At 39.9% G+C, this 6741-nt stretch overlaps 1 pseudogene; it reads left to right on the plus strand.

Annotated features, from left to right (window-relative positions):
• The first annotated feature begins 4938 nt into the window (after positions 1–4938).
• LOC126186548 (U4 spliceosomal RNA) lies at positions 4939–5093 on the plus strand (annotated as a pseudogene).
• The last annotated feature ends 1648 nt before the right edge of the window (positions 5094–6741 follow it).

The following is a 6741-nucleotide window of genomic DNA, read 5'->3' on the forward strand; positions in this document are numbered from 1 at the left end:
GGCATAAAATGATATTAGTGCAAACCACTTAGAGATATTTAACCTCTAATGTAGTGATATGCACAGACAATTTGAAATTTGTGCCTATCCATGTGTTTGAATAACAAATTACTTCTGACATTCTTAATGTGTGGGAAACACTCCCCCAGAAAATAATAAATTAGGAATATGTACCATAGGAATTACAATCAGTGACATGTTTTAGATTAGTTGAGAAACTGGTACTTTTTTATCTTCACAAGTTGTCATTTTTTATATCAGCTCTTTAATCACCTTTAATACTTCTCATTCATTTCTTGGAATTATTTTCTAAATACACACAGCTCGTGGACACTTCAGTTTTCTCCAATTTACCTAAAGTGTAAAACATGTACTGTTTAAAGGTGTAACAAACGTGGCCTTAAAAATAATACAGACTACACAAAACCTCAGGAATTAATCTGGACTAATACTTTGGGCGTTTTTGAGAAGAATTTGCAAGCAAACTTTCACAGGAGCTCCACTCTGTCTTCCTATGCAAATTATTTCAGCAGTTTGCATCTTTGAAGGTTGGAAAGATGCATACTTAGTTCACTTTTAGTCCCTCATACCACACAGAATTATATTTTCTCATAAACTCAATAACTGTTTCAAAGAAGTTTCCACTTTTGAGCAAAATTTAAGATATTTAACATGTGACAAAGGTGAAGATTCATTCTAAAACATATTCAAGGAAAACTTCCTGTACATATTTACATACATCACACTTTTTTGTGTGTTTCAGATACCAAACTGTATACAACGCTCGCTGACCTGAGTCTAGCCAAAATGGACAGCAAAGTTTTGTGAGGGAAAGCATGGTGTATGCAGTTGGTGTAGGCCTATGTAAATATCATCTGTGTGTGTGTGTGTGTGTGTGTGTGTGTGTAACATATGCATGTTGTTTGTTTATGACTCATACAAGAGTCAAACTTGCTACATGTAAAATCCTATGTAATAGATTTGACATGACCAATAATATTGTGCTAAATGATCCGAGGACAAATAAATAACTAAATAAATTCTTAGAGGAACTAACAAAAAATGACTTAATCACAACACACGTGTTCCAATTTCTAGGTTTTCAGTGTTAAATATTTGACTTCAAATACCACAATAATGCAGTAAACTGATCAAAACAAATAAGAAAAAACCTCAATGTATCAACTCTTGAAGAACAGGAGTGGCCATGTTATATGATAAATACCTTGCAACATCTCATAAGTAATTCAAAGTTACCAGTGAAGTTAATTGTATGTTTATAACGCTAAAGCACACTAAACACTGCACATTTAACTACACTTCCGTTCTCATTACTTACGATTCGGTTGTACTCCAAGAAGGCAGAAATTGTGACTTTTACACAAATCTCAAACTGCGTTAGAAAGAAGTACTATTAGATAATAAAAGCATGAAAGCTTTTTCTGTCACAGATCCAGATGGAACAGGGCTAAAGCTACAGCTTAAAGTGGAGAAAGCTATAGCTCATAATACAAATACATATTCTGACGACAAGGTCCTACAGATGTCTGTATTTAAATGTAGTCAAGATAAGTTGAAGTCCCAAGCGGCACAAGTCGCCGTTTGGACACCAAGCTGTAAGGGGCGCCAAGAGGCACCAGAACTGCACGATTTCTATCACAATCAAAAGCTACCGCTTGTGGCATCAAGCTGAGAGGGTCACCAGGGACAGCTAAGTGCAAGATTTTATACAATGCGTATCATTATTAGAAGCGAGAATTGACACAGGTGAAAGTGTACGAGGGAGAAGATGGGGAACGCCAGTTGATTAGTCGCTTGTATGGAAAAATGTTCTGCAATGGAAAGGTCAAAATTTATTTTCTAAAGTGACTGACCGAGTACTGTATCACCAGCCGTTTCTGTTTCGTGACAAACAATTCACAACTTCAGTACAGTAACGTTACTGAAGGAGGTTACAATAATCCCAATGAATCCAACAAACTTTAAAGAGCTCTTGTCAAGCAATCGGCTTTTCAGTCATTGCTGGAAATTTAATAGTATTGGGTTAACGCATAAGTGAAATATGACGTTGCAATGATTGTATATAGATATAATTGACAGAATGGCATTATTTCTCTAACTACTAATACAAGATGTTATTACCTGCAGTTTGAGTGGAGTATGCTACTGTCTCACCTCATTAGTTAAATCCCTACATATTGTAAAGTCCACATTCATCCACATACTTTTTATTGCACTTCCTCCAAAAATCGACACACGATGTCTAGAAATTTAATGCAATAGTACAGATCAAAGTCAATATACACAGCTGAAAACTGCTGGATGGAAAGAAGTAAAAATAAAACGAAGAATTTATGTCACTCTGCACTGTTATATGTTATCGAACAACAATAGAAGCGGAACGACACTAATAAGATGCAGAGCACTAAAAAATACGCAAGACTATTTTCTTTTTGCAGCAACAGCAATACGAAAGAATTAATTGCTAGTGGTTATTTACACGTAACAATCTGATCGAGTACTAACCGAACTGGAATGCTTTCCGAATTTTGTGCATTTTATGAATTTCAAAAGCTTCAAGACAGAAATAAAACTTATATGTACCAGTGAGTGTTGCTGTTACACAGAATCTAAATTACATTACGTAGCTTCAACGAAAGAGACACATATAAGTCATATCACTTCACCTACCAGTTCAAGCGAGTAAATTGTAATGCGCGCCTTTCTCCTGCTGCTTTTAGCGCGAACCAGGCTCGGTGGTAGCCAACGCCGTCTAGTGACACTTGGAGTATCTCGCAAATCTCTGGCCAACAGGTGCTACAAATAATTACTCTGATTAAGTTATCGTACTTAAATCTCAACAGGAATCAAATGAACGTAAACGCTACGTGAATAAAAAATACAAAGTAATTAATAACTCACGCTCAGACAATGTGGCACACATCGACTTGTACATCTACATCAACACTCTACGAGCCACCTTATGGAGTGTGGAGGAGGGTACTATGTGTACCGTTGTCCGATCTCCCCCTTCCCCCTTTGTGTTACAGCAGCGAATGCAGAGAGCAGGAAGAATGACTGCTGGTAAGCATCTGTGTGAGCTCGGATCTCTCCTATTCTACCTTCATGGCCTTTGCGAGAGATACGCACAGGAAGAAGCAATATTTTAGTTAAGTCTTCTAAGACTGTTCCATATGCTGGAGTTGGATGAGCCTCTCTGTGACGCTTTCGTCCTTACTTAATAAAGCTGTGACGAAAGGTGCTGCTTTTCTTTGAGTCATTTCTGTTTCCTGTCACTCTTTTCTAGGAGGAGTCAATACGCCTGTTATAAACATACTGTAGGGACACTGCCAACATTACTTTCACTAAAGGAAATAACAGAACGAAATTTAAAAATTATCTCTAAACTGAGAAGCATTCTCGCAAACAGTAGAGCACAGTAAAGAGTTTCATGGTTGTAAATTACGCGCAAATGTGAGGAAAAAAAGTTTGGATTGAACTCGGCAGTGGTACTTTGTTGTTTCGTAAACTCTTGTGTAGAGATGCCTTCATGACGATGAAATACGTTACAAAACAAATCACGGAATATATACCAAGTATTATGAACGCCAGCTTAGTAGCTTACTGGTCCATCTTTAGAGCGCAAAACAGCAGAGAATCTGTTGTCATGGATTCGACAGATCGTTGGTATGTTACCGAAGATATGTGGCACAATTCCCGTAAATTACCATGCTGCGGTTTATGAGGGGTTCGTGCCCAATAGGATCCCAGATGTATTTGACCAGGTGCAGATCAGGGGCTTTTGGTGGCCAAGACGTCAACGTGAGTTCACTATCATGCTTCTCAAACCACTGTAACTTGACACTGTCGTTGTTACATTGACAGTTAACCTGCTGCAGCGAAACATCATTATCGGGGGAGACATGAAGCATGAAGGGATGCCGGCAGTCCTTAATAATGTTCAGGTAGTCCACTGTTGTCATGGTGCCTTCAACTGCTACCGCAGGTCCCATGGAACCCAGGTAAATAGTATCGTACATCCGCCACCAACTTGTGTCCATGCTACATTGCACTTTTTGAGTTGCCATTTGGCTGGATGATGGCATATCCGGTATCAACAATCGACATGTAACAAGAAACGACGATTATCCGACCAGGTGACACTTTTACACTGATACACATTGTAATATCAGTGATCCTGAGCTCACTGCAATTGCAGCTAACTACGCCACTGGGTCAACATTGCTACATGTGAGGGTTGTCTGCTATGCAGCCTCATCTTCAGTACTGTGCGTTGAACATTGTCTTCAGAAATACTTGTGCCTGCACTAGCAATGTACTCAATTGTCAGAGATGTCACATATCATCTCCTATACTACTTTGTAAAATGAAAACGTCTCTGATCTCCACGTGTTGTAAAGAGATGTAGACAACCAGCACCTTGTCTCCTATTCGTAGTTTCATTATCCGTCAACCTGATTCCATAGATGCTCCCAGCAGTAGCGGCAAGCAGCAGACTAGTTCGCCATCCCCAAGATGCTCATTCCCAGATGCCCGATATAACACTCTGTCCCTTGTCAAAGTGGTTTATGTCACTGGGCGACCTTTAGTGTTGGTAGACGGATTCCTCAATCGTCTCTGCTCAGGTTATACACTTCCATTATTACATCATGTACCTTTGACATCATCAGGCAGCATTTAGTCTAGCGGTGGACAGTGGTCATAATGTTTTGGCTAATCAGTATACATTTTACTTAAGACTATATGCGTGTATTTAATGTCAATTCCACTGATGCTTTCCGCTGCGTTGTCAGTGACTGAAGACACGAGTATTCAAAAGTTTGAGGCTCCTATCCATCCATCTTAATCAGCGGCCTAGAAGGATATATTTGTTATGTACCGAATATAATGTCAATGGGCAGTGGATGATACTTGAATAGCGTGAAAAAGTGACAATATCGTAACCAATGAGGTTAATCCGAGGTGCGATTATTACTAGGTGAAGACTTTTAACAATACCCCGCCTAGTGGACGTGAAATACCGTCCGCTACGGCAATTTTTTAGACCGCGAGACTCAAACGTTTATAACGGGTGGCAGGGACAAAGAATCCAGTGAAATTTTTTTAAGTGCGTTGACTGAAATCTACCTTGAGCAGTTAGACAGATAACCGACTCTTGGCGATAACATATTAGACCTTCTGGTGACAAACGGACCCGAACTATTTGAAACAGATAACGCAGAACAGGGAATCAGCGATCATAAAGCGGTTACAGCATCGGTGATTTCAGCCTTAAACAGAAATATTAAAAAAGGTAGGAAGATTTTTCTGTTTAGTAAAAGTGACAAAAGGCAGATTTCAGAGTACTTGACGGCTCAACACAAGAGTTTTATCTCAAGTACAGATAGTGTTGAGGATTTGTGGACAAAGTTCAAAACCGTCGTACAATATGCGTTAGACGAGTACGTGCCAAGCAAGCTCGTAAGAGATGGAAAAGAGCCACCGTGGTACAACAACAGAGTTAGAAAACTGCTACGGAAGCAAAGGAAACTTCACAGCGAACATAAACATAGCCAGAACCTTGGAGACAAACAAACATTACACGAAGCGAAATGTAGTGTGAGGAGGGCTACGCGAGAGGCAATCAACGAATTCGAAAGTACAGTTCTATGTACTGACTTGGCAGAAAATCCTAAGAAATTTTTGTCTTATGTCAAAGCGGTGACAAAATGTCCAGACACTCTGTGACCAAAATGGTACAGAAACAAAGGATGACAAACTAAAGGCCGAAATACTAAATGTCTTTCTCCAAAGCTGTTTCACAGAGGAAGACTGCGCTGTAGTCCCTTCTCTAGATTGTCGCACAGATGACAAAATGGTAAATATCGAAATAGATGACAGAGAGATAGAAAAACAATTAAAATCGCTCAAAAGAAGAAAGGCAGCTGGACCTGATGGGATACAAGTTCGATTTTACACAGAGTACGCGAAGGAACTTGTCCCCTTCTTGCAGCGGGAACCTTAGGTCTCTAAGAGAGCGAAGCGTTCCAGAAGATTGGAAAAGGGCACAGGTCATCCCCGTTTTCAAGAAGGGACGTCGAACGGAGGTGCAGAACTATAGACGTCGATCAGTTGTAGAATTTTGGAACACGTATTATGTGTCTAGTATAATGACTTTTCTGGAGACTAGAAATCTACTCTGTAGGAATCAGCATGGGTTTCGAAAAAGACGATAGTGTGAAACCCAGCTCGCGCTATTCGTCCACGAGACTCAGAGGGCCATAGACACGGGTTCCCAGGTAGATGCCGTGTTTCTTGACTTCCGCAAGGTGTTTCATACAGTTCCCGACAGTCGTTTAATGAACAAATTAAGAGGGTATGGACTATCAGACCAATTGTGTGACTGGATTGAAGAGTTCCTAGATAACAGAACGCAGCATGTCATTCTCAATGGAGAGAAGTCTTCCGGAGTAAGAGTGATTTCAGTTGTGCCGCAGGGGAGTGTCGTAGGATTGCTATTCACAATATGTATAAATGACCTTGTGGATAACATCGGAAATTCACTGAGGCTTTTTGCGGACGATGCTGTAGTATATCGAGAGGTTGTAACAATGGAAAATTGTGCTGAAATGCAGGAGGATCTGCAACGGATTGACGCATGGTGCAGGAAGTGGCAATTAAATCTCAATGTAGATAAGTGTAATGTGCTGCCAATACATAGAAAGAAAGATCCTTTATCAT

Source organism: Schistocerca cancellata, chromosome 4 (genome assembly GCF_023864275.1).
Source record: "Schistocerca cancellata isolate TAMUIC-IGC-003103 chromosome 4, iqSchCanc2.1, whole genome shotgun sequence".
NCBI lineage: Eukaryota > Metazoa > Arthropoda > Insecta > Orthoptera > Acrididae > Schistocerca > Schistocerca cancellata.